We start from the raw sequence: 16,883 nt of genomic DNA on the forward strand, positions 1-16,883 counted from the left end.
TAGTATCTGTTGAGTAATGCTGAGGTTGTGAGTTCAAACCTCACCTAGAACAAATGTAATTTTTTTTCTAATGTCATCAGTTAATGATTATTATCTGCTACCTGAACATCCTGATATGAAGGCAGAAAAAAAAAACAAACATGACTGTTTTTAAGGTACCAGTACACACATCTGCTTTGGTTCATATGCCCTGTAAACATTACTTTAGTTAGTCAACAAAATGGAATGCAAAAGACTACCTCTTTATTGGTAAAAGAGTTGCATCAATCTGTTTTGCTGCAATGTAACATGAGGTTCCACACTATTAGGTCTGGTTAGTACAATCACATTTCATGCTGGGATTTGTAAAGCAAAGAACACAAATAAACGGCTTTCCTATATCGCAACAATTAATGATTATACTAATGAAAAAATCAGTTTCACACAAAGATGTTACCAAGCCCCAGTGGCCTAATGGATAAGGCACTGGCCTATTAAGCTGGTGATTGTTGTTTCAAGTTATCTGGGGTGATAGGCTTTATTTCATCCATTTAATTACTGGAGATGTTCCTTTGATACTGCACAAATGGCTCCACCAGAAACTTTTATCTGCTTAACAATCCGGTACTGTTTAGCTTGCAAAATTATGGCCTAGTATCTAAAAGCAGACAATTATCCTAATGACATTGTGGATTAGTTTCCAGATAAGGTTACTATCACCTGGGACAGTGGCTTCAAGTCCCATCTAGGATGCATGTTCCTTTGTTGCTAATTCTCATTCTAGAAGTTATGCTTTTTTTCAATGCAGGTGACTGTATTAATGGTATTGCAGAAAATCCATATATACCAAAACATACCTATTAAATTTTAATTGCAATTTAATATCAGAGTGGCTACAAAATAACAATGTCTATGGCAATTGCTGATGGGTTTCTTGAAGTCCTTTCATCCTTGTCATCAAAAGGGTAATTTTCTGCTTTTTATATTTCTTTGGACACTGACTTTACTGACAATTTAGGTGCTACAGACCAAAAAAACAATGTTTACCTTTAAATATAGAGCACATGTGAGATTTAACTTATTTTTATTTCTAGATACTGCACTTTTTGGTATTATAGTGTATATTTTCCCTATGCAACATTAAAGTTACATATATCTATAGCAAATATTATTTAAGATAAATAAACAGGAATTATTTTACAATTTTGATAATATTGAACTGTACAACAATGGCATGAATTCATTGCAATATACACCTATGGATACATAAAACTGGGCAATAACACAAATGCACAATATAATTGATTACCTTATGATTAGAATATTACTTTTATTAGGTACTTTAGTATTGGGTGCAGTAGTTTAGTGGATTTAAAAAGTAACTAATTTAAAATTAATAAACCAAGTTAATTTCCTTAGTCAACTCGATTCTAAAATCACTCAACTAAAAATAATGCACTTTGAGCATGCTCTCCTGTGGCGCAATCGGTCAGCGCGCGGTACTTATAAGACAGTATCTGTTGAGCAATGCCGAGGTTTCGAATTCAAGCCTCACCTTGAGCAAATGTAATTTTTTTTCTAATGTCATCAGTTAATGATTATCATTTGCTACCTGAACATCCTGATATGAAGACAGAAAAAAAAACACAAACATGACTGTTTTTAAGGTACCAGTACACACATCTGCTTTGGTTCATATGCACTGTAAACATTCCTTTAGTTAGTCAACAAAATGGAATGCAAAAGACTACCTCTTTATTGGTAAAAGAGTTGCATCAATCTGTTTTGATGCAATGTAACATGAGGTTCCACACTATTAGGTCTGGTTAGTACAATCACATTTCATGCTGGGATTTGTAAAGCAAAGAACACAAATAAATGGCTTTCCTATATCGCAACAATTAATGATTATACTAATGAAAAAATCAGTTTCACTCAAAGATGTTACTAAGCCCCAGTGGCCTAATGGATAAGGCACTGGCCTCCTAAGCCAGGGATTGTGGGTTCAAGTCCCATCTGGGGTGATAGGCTTTATTTCATTAAAATAATTTTGGAGATGTCCTTTCATTCTTGCTTCATACTGCACAAATGGCTCCACCAGAAACTTTTATCTGCTTATCAATCCGGAACTGTTCAGCTTGCAAAATTATGGCCCAGTATCTAAAAGCAGACATTTATCCTAATGACATTGTGGATTAGTTTTCTGAAAAGTTTACTATCACCTGGGACAGTGGCTTCAAGTCCCATCTAGGATGCATGTTCCTTTGTTGCTCATTCTCATTCTAGAAGTTATGCTTTTTTTCAGTGCAGGTGACTGTCTTAATGGTATTGCAGAAAATCCATATATACCAAAACATACCTATTAAGTTTTAATTGCAATTTAATATCAGAGTGGCTACAAAATAACAATGTCTATTGCAATTGCTGATGGGTTTCTTGAAGTCCTTTCATCCATGTCATCAAAAGGGTAATTTTCTGCCTTTTATATTTCTTTGGACACTGACTTTACTGACAATTTAGGTGCTTCAGACCAAAAAAACAATGTTTACCTTTAAATATAGAGCACAAGTGAGATTTAACTTATTTTTATTTAAAGATACTGCATTTTTTGATATTATAGTGTATATTTTCCATATGCAACATTAAAGTTACATATATCTATAGCAAATATTATTTAAGATAAATAAACAGGAATTATTTTACAATTTGGATAATATTGAACTGTACAACAATGGCATGAATTCATTGCAATATACACCTATGGATACATAAAATTGGGCAATAACACAAATGCACAATATAATTGATTACCTTATGATTAGAATATTACTTTTATTAGGTACTTTAGTATTGGGTGCAGTAGTTTAGTGGACTTAAAAAGTAACTAATTTAAAATTAATAAACCAAGTTAATTTACTTAGTCAACTCGATGCTAAAATCACTCAACTAAAAATAAAGTACTTTGTCCATGTGCTCCTGTGGCGCAATCGGTCTGTGCGCGGTACTTATAAGACAGTATCTGTTGAACAATTCTGAGATTGTGAATTCAAGCCTCACCTGGAGCAAATGTAGTTTTTTTTCTAATGTCATCAGTTAATGATTATCATCTGCTTCCTGAACATCCTGATAAGAAGGCAGAAAAAAAACACAAACATGACTGTTTTTAAGTACCAGTACACACAGCTGCTTTGGTTCATATGCACTGTAAACATTACTTTAGTTAGTCATCAAAATGGAATGCAAAAGACTACCTCTTTATTGGTAAAAGAGTTGCATCAATCTGTTTTGCTGCAATGTAACATGAGGGTCCACACTATTAGGTCTGGATAGTACAATCACATTTCATGCTGGGATTTGTAAAGCAAAGAACACAAATAAACGACTTTCCTATATCGCAACAATTAATGATTATACTAATGAAAAAATCAGTTTCACTCAAAGATGTTACAAAGCCCCAGTGGCCTAATGGATACGGCACTGGCCTCTTAAGCCAGGGTTTGTGGTTTCAAGTCCCATCTGGGGTGATAGGCTTTATTTCATTAAAATAATGTTTTAGATGTTCCTTTTATTCTTGCTTCATACTGCAGAAATGGCTCCACCAGAAACTTTAATCTGCTTAACAATCTGGTACCGTTCAGCTTGCAAAATTATGGCCCAGTATCTAAAAGCAGACATTTATTCTAATGACATTGTGGAATAGTTTCCAGAAAAGTTTACTATCACCTGGGACAGTGGCTTCAAGTCCCATCTAGGATGTATGTTCCTTTGTTGCTCATTCTCATTCTAGAAGTTATGCTTTTTTTCAATTCAGGTGACTGTCTTAATGGTATTGCAGAAAATCCATATATACCAAAACATACCTATTAAGTTTTAATTGCAATTTAATATCAGAGTGGCTACAAAATAACAATTTCTATTGCAATTGCTGATGGGTTTCTTGAAGTCCTTTCATCCATGTCATCAAAAGGGTAATTTTCTGCTTTTTATATTTCTTTGGACACTGACTTTACTGACAATTTAGGTGCTACAGACCAAAAAAACAATGTTTACCTTTAAATATAGAGCACATGTGAGATTTAACTTATTTTTTTTTTAAAGATACTGCATTTTTTGTTATTATAGTGTATATTTTCCCTATGCAACATTAAAGTTACATATATCTATAGCAAATATTATTTAAGATAAATAAACAGGAATTATTTTACAATTTTGATAATATTGAACTGTACAACAATGGCATGAATTCATTGCAATATACACCTGTGGATACATAAAACTGGGCAATAACACAAATGCACATATAATTGATTATCTTATGATTAGAATATTACTTTTATTAGGTACTTTAGTATTGGGTGCAGTAGTTTAGTGGATTTAAAAAGTAACTAATTTAAAATTAATAAACCAAGTTAATTTCCTTAGTCAACTCGATGCTAAAGTCACTCAACTAAAAATAATGCACTTTGACCATGCACTCCTGTGGCACAATCAGTAAGTGCGCGGTACTTATAAGATAGTATCTGTTGAGTAATGCTGAGGTTGTGAGTTCAAACCTCACCTAGAACAAATGTAATTTTTTTTCTAATGTCATCAGTTAATGATTATTATCTGCTACCTGAACATCCTGATATGAAGGCAGAAAAAAAAAACAAACATGACTGTTTTTAAGGTACCAGTACACACATCTGCTTTGGTTCATATGCCCTGTAAACATTACTTTAGTTAGTCAACAAAATGGAATGCAAAAGACTACCTCTTTATTGGTAAAAGAGTTGCATCAATCTGTTTTGCTGCAATGTAACATGAGGTTCCACACTATTAGGTCTGGTTAGTACAATCACATTTCATGCTGGGATTTGTAAAGCAAAGAACACAAATAAACGGCTTTCCTATATCGCAACAATTAATGATTATACTAATGAAAAAATCAGTTTCACACAAAGATGTTACCAAGCCCCAGTGGCCTAATGGATAAGGCACTGGCCTATTAAGCTGGTGATTGTTGTTTCAAGTTATCTGGGGTGATAGGCTTTATTTCATCCATTTAATTACTGGAGATGTTCCTTTGATACTGCACAAATGGCTCCACCAGAAACTTTTATCTGCTTAACAATCCGGTACTGTTTAGCTTGCAAAATTATGGCCTAGTATCTAAAAGCAGACAATTATCCTAATGACATTGTGGATTAGTTTCCAGATAAGGTTACTATCACCTGGGACAGTGGCTTCAAGTCCCATCTAGGATGCATGTTCCTTTGTTGCTAATTCTCATTCTAGAAGTTATGCTTTTTTTCAATGCAGGTGACTGTATTAATGGTATTGCAGAAAATCCATATATACCAAAACATACCTATTAAATTTTAATTGCAATTTAATATCAGAGTGGCTACAAAATAACAATGTCTATGGCAATTGCTGATGGGTTTCTTGAAGTCCTTTCATCCTTGTCATCAAAAGGGTAATTTTCTGCTTTTTATATTTCTTTGGACACTGACTTTACTGACAATTTAGGTGCTACAGACCAAAAAAACAATGTTTACCTTTAAATATAGAGCACATGTGAGATTTAACTTATTTTTATTTCTAGATACTGCACTTTTTGGTATTATAGTGTATATTTTCCCTATGCAACATTAAAGTTACATATATCTATAGCAAATATTATTTAAGATAAATAAACAGGAATTATTTTACAATTTTGATAATATTGAACTGTACAACAATGGCATGAATTCATTGCAATATACACCTATGGATACATAAAACTGGGCAATAACACAAATGCACAATATAATTGATTACCTTATGATTAGAATATTACTTTTATTAGGTACTTTAGTATTGGGTGCAGTAGTTTAGTGGATTTAAAAAGTAACTAATTTAAAATTAATAAACCAAGTTAATTTCCTTAGTCAACTCGATTCTAAAATCACTCAACTAAAAATAATGCACTTTGAGCATGCTCTCCTGTGGCGCAATCGGTCAGCGCGCGGTACTTATAAGACAGTATCTGTTGAGCAATGCCGAGGTTTCGAATTCAAGCCTCACCTTGAGCAAATGTAATTTTTTTTCTAATGTCATCAGTTAATGATTATCATTTGCTACCTGAACATCCTGATATGAAGACAGAAAAAAAAACACAAACATGACTGTTTTTAAGGTACCAGTACACACATCTGCTTTGGTTCATATGCACTGTAAACATTCCTTTAGTTAGTCAACAAAATGGAATGCAAAAGACTACCTCTTTATTGGTAAAAGAGTTGCATCAATCTGTTTTGATGCAATGTAACATGAGGTTCCACACTATTAGGTCTGGTTAGTACAATCACATTTCATGCTGGGATTTGTAAAGCAAAGAACACAAATAAATGGCTTTCCTATATCACAACAATTAATGATTATACTAATGAAAAAATCAGTTCCACTCAAAGATGTTACTGAGCTCCAGTGGCCTAATGGATAAGGCACTGGCCTCCTAAGCCCGGGATTGTGAATTCAAGTCCCATCTGGGGTGATAGGCTTTATTTCATTAAAATAATTTTGGAGATGTTCCTTTTATTCTTGCTTGATACTGCACAAATGGCTCCACCAGAAACTTTTATCTGCTTTGCAATCCGGTACTGTTTAGCTTGCAAAATTATGGCCCAGTATCTAAAAGCAGACATTTATCCTAATGTCATTGTGGATTAGTTTCCGGATAAGTTTACTATCACCTGGGACAGTGGCTTCAAGTCCCATCTAGGATGCATGTTCCTTTGTTGCTCATTCTCATTCTAGAAGTTATGCTTTTTTTCAATGCAGGTGACTGTCTTAATGGTATTGCATGAAATCTATATGTACCAAAACATACCTATTAAGTTTTAATTGCAATTTAATATCAGAGTGGCTACAAAATAACAATTTCTATGGCAATTGCTGATGGGTTTCTTGAAGTCCTTTCATCCTTGTCATCAAAAGGGTAATTTTCTGCTTTTTATATTTCTTTGGACACTGACTTTACTGACAATTTATGTGCTACAGACCAAAAAAACAATGTTTACCTTTAATTATAGAGCACATGTGAGATTTAACTTATTTTTATTTAAAGATACTGCATTTTTTGGTATTATAGTGTATATTTTCACTATGCAACATTAAAGTTACATATATCTATAGCAAATATTATTTAAGATAAATAAACAGGAATTATTTTACAATATTGATAATATTGAAATGTACAACAATGGCATGAATTCATTGAAATATACACCTATGGATACATAAAACTGGGCAATAACACAAATGCACAATATAATTGATTACCTTATGATTAGAATATTACTTTTATTAGGTACTTTAGTATTGGGTGCAGTAGTTTAGTGGATTTAAAAAGTAACTAATTTAAAATTAATAAACCAAGTTAATTTACTTAGTCAACTCGATGCTAAAATCACTCAACTAAAAATAATGCACTTTGACCATGTGCTCCTGTGGCGCAATCAGTCTGTGCGCAGGACTTATAAGGCAGTATCTGTTGAGCAATGCTGAGGTTGTGAGTACAAGCCTCACCTGGAGCAAATGTAATTTTTTTTCTAATGTCATCAGTTAATGATTATCATCTGCTTCCTGAACATCCTGATATGAAGGCAGAAAAAAAACACAAAAATGTCTGTTTTTAAGTACCAGTACACACAGCTGCTTTGGTTCATATGTACTGTAAACATTACTTTAGTTAGTCAACAAAATGGAATGCAAAAGACTACCTCTTTATTGGTAAAAGAGTTGCATCAATCTGTTTTGCTGCAATGTAACATGAGGGTCCACACTGATAGGTCTGGATAGTACAATCACATTTCATGCTGGGATTTGTAAAGCAAAGAACACAAATAAACGGCTTTCCTATATCGCAACAATTAATGATTATACTAATGAAAAAATCAGTTTCACTCAAAGGTGTTACTAAGCCCCAGTGGCCTAATGGATAAGGCACTGGCCTCCTAAGCCAGGGATTGAGGGTTCAAGTCCCATCTGGGGTGATAGGCTTTATTTCATTAAAATAATTTTGGAGATGTCCTTTCATTCTTGCTTCATACTGCACAAATGGCTCCACCAGAAACTTTTATCTGCTTATCAATCCGGAACTGTTCAGCTTGCAAAATTATGGCCCAGTATCTAAAAGCAGACATTTATCCTAATGACATTGTGGATTAGTTTTCTGAAAAGTTTACTATCACCTGGGACAGTGGCTTCAAGTCCCATCTAGGATGCATGTTCCTTTGTTGCTCATTCTCATTCTAGAAGTTATGCTTTTTTTCAGTGCAGGTGACTGTCTTAATGGTATTGCAGAAAATCCATATATACCAAAACATACCTATTAAGTTTTAATTGCAATTTAATATCAGAGTGGCTACAAAATAACAATGTCTATTGCAATTGCTGATGGGTTTCTTGAAGTCCTTTCATCCATGTCATCAAAAGGGTAATTTTCTGCCTTTTATATTTCTTTGGACACTGACTTTACTGACAATTTAGGTGCTTCAGACCAAAAAAACAATGGTTACCTTTAAATATAGAGCACAAGTGAGATTTAACTTATTTTTATTTAAAAATACTGCATTTTTTGATATTATAGTGTATATTTTCCATATGCAACATTAAAGTTACATATATCTATAGCAAATATTATTTAAGATAAATAAACAGGAATTATTTTACAATTTGGATAATATTGAACTGTACAACAATGGCATGAATTCATTGCAATATACACCTATGGATACATAAAACTGGGCAATAACACAAATGCACAATATAATTGATTACCTTATGATTAGAATATTACTTTTATTAGGTACTTTAGTATTGGGTGCAGTAGTTTAGTGGATTTAAAAAGTAACTAATTTTAAATTAATAAACCATGTTAATTTTCTTAGTCAACTCGATGCTAAAATCACTCAACTAAAAATAAAGCGCTTTGTCCATGTGCTCCTGTGCCACATTCGGTATGTGCGCGGTACTTATAAGACAGTATCTGTTGAGAAATCCTGAGGTTGTGAATTCAAGCCTCACCTGGAGCAAATGTAATTTTTTTTCTAATGTCATCAGTAAATGATTATCATCTGCTTCCTGAACATCCTGATATGAAGGCAGAAAAAAAACACAAATATGACTGTTTTTAAGTACCAGTACACACAGCTGCTTTGGTTCATATGCACTGTAAACATTACTTTAGTTAGTCATCAAAATGGAATGCAAAAGACTACCTCTTTATTGGTAAAAGAGTTGCATCAATCTGTTTTGCTGCAATGTAACATGAGGGTCCACACTATTAGGTCTGGATAGTACAATCACATTTCATGCTGGGATTTGTAAAGCAAAGAACACAAATAAACGGCTTTCCTATATCGCAACAATTAATGATTATACTAATGAAAAAATCAGTTTCACTCAAATATGTTACTAAGCCCCATTGGCCTAATGGATAAGGCACTGGCCTCCTAAGCGAGGGATTGTGGGTTCAAGTCCCATCTGGGGTGATAGGCTTTATTTCATTAAAATAATTTTGGAGATGTTCCTTTCATTCTTGCTTCATACTGCACAAATGGTTCCACCAGAAACTTTTATCTGCTTATCAATCCGACACTGTTCAGCTTGCAAAATTATGGCCCAGTATCTAAAAGCAGACATTTCTCCTAATGACATTGTCGATTAGTTTTCTGAAAAGTTTACTATCACCTGGGACAGTGGCTTCAAGTCCCATCTAGGATGCATGTTCCTTTGTTGCTCATTCTCATTCTAGAAGTTATGCTTTTTTTCAATTCAGGTGACTGTCTTAATGGTATTGCAGAAAATCCATATATACCAAAACATACCTATTAAGTTTTAATTGCAATTTAATATCAGAGTGGCTACAAAATAACAATTTCTATTGCAATTGCTGATGGGTTTCTTGAAGTCCTTTCATCCATGTCATCAAAAGTGAAATTTTCTGCCTTTTATATTTCTTTGGACACTGACTTTACTGACAATTTAGGTGCTTCAGACCAAAAAAACAATGTTTACCTTTAAATATAGAGCACAAGTGAGATTTAACTTATTTTTATTTAAAGATACTGCATTTTTTGGTATTATAGTGTATATTTTCCCTATGCAACATTAAAGTTACATATATCTATAGCAAATATTATTTAAGATAAATAAACAGGAATTATTTTAAAATTTTGATAATATTGAACTGTACAACAATGGCATGAATTCATTGCAATATACACCTATGGATACATAAAACTGGGCAATAACACAAATGCACAATATAATTGATTACCTTATGATTAGAATATTACTTTTATTAGGTACTTTAGTATTGGGTGCAGTAGTTTAGTGGATTTAAAAAGTAACTAATTTTAAATTAATAAACCAAGTTAATTTTCTTAGTCAACTCGATGCTAAAATCACTCAACTAAAAATAAAGCACTTTGTCCATGTGCTCCTGTGCCACAATCGGTATGTGCGCGGTAATCATAAGACAGTATCTGTTGAGAAATCCTGAGGTTGTGAATTCAAGCCTCACCTGGAGCAAATGTAATTTTTTTTCTAATGTCATCAGTTAATGATTATCATCTGCTTCCTGAACATCCTGATATGAAGGCAGAAAAAAAACACAAACATGACTGTTTTTAAGTACCAGTACACACAGCTGCTTTGGTTCATATGCACTGTAAAAATTACTTTAGTTAGTCAACAAAATTGAATGCAAAAGACTACATCTTTCTTGGTAAAAGAGTTGCATCAATCTGTTTTGCTGCAATGTAACATGAGGGTCCACACTATTAGGTCTGGATAGTACAATCACATTTCATGCTGGGATTTGTAAAGCAAAGAACACAAATAAACGGCTTTCCTATATCGCAACAATTAATGATTATACTAATGAAAAAATCAGTTTCACTCAAAGATGTTACTAAGCCCCAGTGGCCTAATGGATTGTGGGTTCAAGTCCCATCTGGGGTGATAGGCTTTATTTCATTAAAATAATATTGGAGATGTTCCTTTCATTCTTGCTTCATACTGCACAAATGGCTCCACCAGAAACTTTAATCTGCTTAACTATCTGGAACTGTTCAGCTTGCAAAATTATGGCCCAGTATCTAAAAGCAGACATTTATCCTAATGACATTGTGGATTAGTTTCCTGAAAAGTTTACTATCACCTGGGACAGTGGCTTCAAGTCCCATCTAGGATGGATGTTCCTTTGTTGCTCATACTCATTCTAGAAGTTATGCTTTTTTTCAATGCAGGTGACTGTCTTAATGGTATTGCAGAAAATCCATATGTACCAAAACATACCTATTAAGTTTTAATTGCAATTTAATATCAGAGTGGCTACAAAATAACAATGTCTATTGCAATTGCTGATGGGTTTCTTGAAGTCCTTTCATCCTTGTCATCAAAAGGGTAATTTTCTGCTTTTTATATTTCTTTGGACACTGACTTTACTGACAATTTAGGTGCTACAGACCAAAAAAACAATGTTTACCTTTAAATATAGAGCACAAGTGAGATTTAACTTATTTTTATTTAAAGATACTGCATTTTTGGTAATATAGTGTATATTTTCCCTATGCAACATTAAAGTTACATATATCTATACCAAATATTATTTAAGATAAATAAACAGGAATTATTTTACAATTTTGATAATATTGAACTGTACAACAATGGCATGAATTCATTGCAATATACACCTATGGATACATAAAACTGGGCAATAACACAAATGCACAATATAATTGATTACCTTATGATTAGAATATTACTTTTATTAGGTACTTTAGTATTGGGTGCAGTAGTTTAGTGGATTTAAAAAGTAACTAATTTAAAATTAATAAACCAAGTTAATTTACTTAGTCAACTCGATGCTAAAATCACTCAACTAAAAATAAAGCGCTTTGTACATGTGCTCCTGTGGCACAATCGGTCTGTGCGCAGGACTTATAAGACAGTATCTGTTGAGCAATCCTGAGGTTGTGAATTCAAGCCTCATCTGGAGCAAATGTAATTTTTTTTCTAATGTCTTCAGTTAATGATTATCATTTGCTTCCTGAACATCCTGATATGAAGGCAGAAAAAAAACACAAACATGACTGTTTTTAAGGTACCAGTACACACAGCTGCTTTGGTTCATATGCACTGTAAAAATTACTTTAGTTAGTCAACAAAATGTAATGCAAAAGACTACCTCTTTATTGGTAAAAGAGTTGCATCAATCTGTTTTGCTGCAATGTAACATGAGGGTCCACACTATTAGGGCTGGAAAGTACAATCACATTTCATGCTGGGATTTGTAAAGCAAAGAACACAAATAAACGGCTTTCCTATATCGCAACAATTAATGATTATACTAATGAAAAAATCAGTTTCACTCAAAGATGTTACTAAGCCCCAGTGGCCTAATGGATAAGGGCCTGGCTTCCTAAGCCAGGGATTGTGGGTTCAAGTCCCATCTGGGGTGATAGGCTTTATTTCATTAAAATAATTTTGGAGATGTTCCTTTCATTCTTGCTTCATACTGCACAAATGGCTCCACCAGAAACTTTTATCTGCTTATCAATCTGGAACTGTTCAGCTTGCAAAATTATGGCCCAGTATCTAAAAGCAGACATTTATCCTAATGACATTGTGGATTAGTTTTCTGAAAAGTTTACTATCACCTGGGACAGTGGCTTCAAGTCCCATCTAGGATGCATGTTCCTTTGTTGCTCATTCTCATTCTAGAAGTTATGCTTTTTTTCAATTCAGGTGACTGTCTTAATGGTATTGCAGAAAATCCATATATACCAAAACATACCTATTAAGTTTTAATTGCAATTTAATATCAGAGTGGCTACAAAATAACAATTTCTATTGCAATTGCTGATGGGTTTCTTGAAGTCCTTTCATCCATGTCATCAAAAGGGTAATTTTCTGCCTTTTATATTTCTTTGGACACTGACTTTACTGACAATTTAGGTGCTTCAGACCAAAAAAACAATGTTTACCTTTAAATATAGAGCACAAGTGAGATTTAACTTATTTTTATTTAAAGATACTGCATTTTTTGGTATTATAGTGTATATTTTCCCTATGCAACATTAAAGTTACATATATCTATAGCAAATATTATTTAAGATAAATAAACAGGAATTATTTTACAATTTTGATAATATTGAACTGTACAACAATGGCATGAATTCATTGCAATATACACCTATGGATACATAAAACTGGGCAATAACACAAATGCACAATATAATTGATTACCTTATGATTAGAATATTACTTTTATTAGGTACTTTAGTATTGGGTGCAGTAGTTTAGTGGATTTAAAAAGTAACTAATTTAAAATTAATAAACCAAGTTAATTTACTTAGTCAACTCGATGCTAAAATCCCTCAACTAAAAATAAAGTGCTTTGTCCATGTGCTCCTGTGGCGCAATCGGTCTGTGCGCCGTACTTATAAGACAGTATCTGTTGAGCAATCCTGAGGTTGTGAATTCAAGCCTCACCTGAAGCAAATGTAATTTTTTTTCTAATTTCATCAGTTAATGATTATCATCTGCTTCCTGAACATCCTGATATGAAGGCAGAAAAAAAACACAAACATGACTGTTTTTAAGTACCAGTACACACAGCTGCTTTGGTTCATATGCACTGTAAAAATTACTTTAGTTAGTCAACAAAATGGAATGCAAAAGACTACCTCTTTATTGGTAAAAGAGATGCATCAATCTGTTTTGCTGCAATGTAACATGAGGGTCCACACTATTAGGTCTGGATAGTACAATCACATTTCATGCTGGGATTTGTAAAGCAAAGAACACAAATAAATGGCTTTCCTATATTGCAACAATTAATGATTATACTAATGAAAAAATCAGTTTCACTCAAAGATGTTACTAAGCCCCAGTGGCCTAATGGATAAGGCACTGGCCTCCTAAGCCAGGGATTGTGGGTTCAAGTCCCATCTGGGGTGATAGGCTTTATTTCTTTAAAATAATTTTGGAGATGTTCCTTTCATTCTTGCTTCATACTGCACAAATGGCTCCACCAGAAACTTTTATCTGCTTATCAATCCGGAACTGTTCAGCTTGCAAAATTATGGCCAAGTATCTAAAAGCAGACATTTATCCTAATGACATTGTGGATTAGTTTCCTGAAAAGTTTACTATCACCTGGGACAGTGGCTTCAAGTCCCATCTAGGATGCATGTTCCTTTGTTGCTCATTCTCATTCTAGAAGTTATGCTTTTTTTCAATTCAGGTGACTGTCTTAATGGTATTGCAGAAAATCCATATATACCAAAACATACCTATTAAGTTTTAATTGCAATTTAATATCAGAGTGGCTACAAAATAACAATTTCTATTGCAATTGCTGATGGGTTTCTTGAAGTCAATTCATCCATGTCATCAAAAGGGTAATTTTCTGCTTTTTATATTTCTTTGGACACTGACTTTACTGACAATTTAGGTGCTTCAGACCAAAAAAACAATGTTTACCTTTAAATATAGAGCACAAGTGAGATTTAACTTATTTTTATTTAAATATACTGCATTTTTTGGTATTATAGTGTATATTTTCCCTATGCAACATTAAAATTACATATATCTATAGCAAATATTATTTAAGATAAATAAACAGGAATTATTTTACAATTTTGACAATATTGTACTGTACAACAATGGCATGAATTCATTGCAATATACACCTATGGATACATAAAACTGGGCAATAACACAAATGCACAATATAATTGATTACCTTATAATTAGAATATTACTTTTATTAGGTACTTTAGTATTGGGTGCAGTAGTTTAGTGGATTTAAAAAGTAACTGATTTAAAATTAATAAACCAAGTTAAGTTACTTAGTCAACTCGATGCTAAAATCACTCAACTAAAAATAATGCGCTTTGTCCATGTACTCCTGTGGCCCAATCGGTCTGTGTGCGGTACTTATAAGACAGTATCTGTTGAGCAATGCTGAGGTTGTGAGTTCAAGCCTCACCTGGAGCAAATGTAATTTTTTTTCTAATGTCATCAGTTAATGATTATCATCTGCTACCTGAACATCCTGATATGAAGGCAGAAAAAAAACCTCAAACATGACTGTTTTTAAGGTACCAGTACACACAGCTGCTTTGGTTCATATGCACTGTAAACATTACTTTAGTTAGTCAACAAAATGGAATGCAAAAGACTACCTCTTTATTGGTAAAAGAGTTGCATCAATCTGTTTTGCTGCAATGTAACATGAGGGTCCACACTATTAGGTCTGGATAGTACAATCACATTTCATGCTGGGATTTATAAAGCAAGGAACACAAATAAACGGCTTTCCTATATCGCAACAATTAATGATTATACTAATGAAAAATTCAGTTTCACTCAAAGATGTTACTAAGCCTCAGTGGCCTAATGGATAAGGCACTGGCCTCCTAAGCCAGGGATTGTGGGTTCAAGTCCCATTTGGGGTGATAGGCTTTATTTCATTAAAATAATTTTGGAGATGTTCCTTTCATTCTTGCTTCATACTGCACAAATGGCTCCACCAGAAACTTTTATCTGCTTATCAATCCAGAACTGTTCAGCTTGCAAAATTATGGCCCAGTATCTAAAAGCAGACATTTATCCTAATGACACTGTGGATTAGTTTTCTGAAAAGTTTACTATCACCTGGGACAGTGGCTTCAAGTCCCATCTAGGATGCATGTTCCTTTGTTGCTCATTCTCATTCTAGAAGTTATGCTTTTTTTCAATTCAGGTGACTGTCTTAATGGTATTGCAGAAAATCCATATATACCAAAACATACCTATTAAGTTTTAATTGCAATTTAATATCAGAGTGGCTACAAAATAACAATTTCTATTGCAATTGCTGATGGGTTTCTTGAAGTCCTTTCATCCATGTCATCAAAATGGTAATTTTCTGCCTTTTATATTTCTTTGGACACTGACTTTACTGACAATTTAGGTGCTTCAGACCAAAAAAACAATGTTTACCTTTAAATATAGAGCACAAGTGAGATTTAACTTATTTTTATTTAAAGATACTGCATTTTTTGGTATTATAGTGTATATTTTCCCTATGCAACATTAAAGTTACATATATCTATAGCAAATATTATTTAAGATAAATAAACAGGAATTATTTTACAATTTTGATAATATTGTACTGTACAACAGTGGCATGAATTCATTGCAATGGATATGGATACATAAATCTGGGCAATAACACAAATGCACAATATAATTGATTACCTTATAATTAGAATATTACTTTTATTTGGTACTTTAGTATTGGGTGCAGTAGTTTAGTGGATTTAAAAAGTAACTCATTTAAAATTAATAAACCAAGTTAATTTACTTAGTCAACTCGATGCTAAAATCACTCAACTAAAAATAATACGCTTTGTCCATTTACTCCTGTGGCCCAATCGGTCTGTGTGCGGTACTTATAAGACAGTATCTGTTGAGCAATGCTGAGGTTGTGAGTTCAAGCCTCACCTGGAGCAAATGTAATTTTTTTTCTAATGTCATCAGTTAATGATTATCATCTGCTACCTGAACATCCTGATATGAAGGCAGAAAAAAAAACTCAAACATGACTGTTTTTAAGGTACCAGTACACACAGCTGCTTTGGTTCATATGCACTGTAAACATTACTTTAGTTAGTCAACAAAATGGAATGCAAAAGACTACCTCTTTATTGGTAAAAGAGATGCATCAATCTGTTTTGCTGCAATGTAACATGAGGGTCCACACTATTAGGTCTGGATAGTACAATCACATTTCATGCTGGGATTTGTAAAGCAAAGAACACAAATAAATGGCTTTCCTATATCGCAACAATTAATGATTATACTAATGAAAAATTCAGTTT

The 16,883-nt window shown here is 33.2% G+C and overlaps 4 non-coding genes across 4 annotated transcripts; all 4 read left to right on the forward strand.

Moving 5' to 3' along the window:
- Positions 1–1,930: 1,930 nt before the first annotated feature.
- Positions 1,931–2,003, forward strand: TRNAR-CCU (transfer RNA arginine (anticodon CCU)). The gene has a single exon. It is a non-coding gene; the product is annotated as a tRNA-Arg (tRNA).
- A 5,921-nt stretch (positions 2,004–7,924) lies between these two features.
- On the forward strand, positions 7,925–7,997 carry TRNAR-CCU (transfer RNA arginine (anticodon CCU)). The gene has a single exon. It is a non-coding gene; the product is annotated as a tRNA-Arg (tRNA).
- A 5,903-nt stretch (positions 7,998–13,900) lies between these two features.
- On the forward strand, positions 13,901–13,973 carry TRNAR-CCU (transfer RNA arginine (anticodon CCU)). The gene has a single exon. It is a non-coding gene; the product is annotated as a tRNA-Arg (tRNA).
- Positions 13,974–15,403: 1,430 nt separating this feature from the next.
- TRNAR-CCU (transfer RNA arginine (anticodon CCU)) lies at positions 15,404–15,476 on the forward strand. Its single transcript has one exon. It is a non-coding gene; the product is annotated as a tRNA-Arg (tRNA).
- The last annotated feature ends 1,407 nt before the right edge of the window (positions 15,477–16,883 follow it).

This window comes from Taudactylus pleione, unplaced genomic scaffold (genome assembly GCF_031769625.1).
Source record: "Taudactylus pleione unplaced genomic scaffold, aTauple2 ptg000473l, whole genome shotgun sequence".
Lineage (NCBI taxonomy): Eukaryota > Metazoa > Chordata > Amphibia > Anura > Myobatrachidae > Taudactylus > Taudactylus pleione.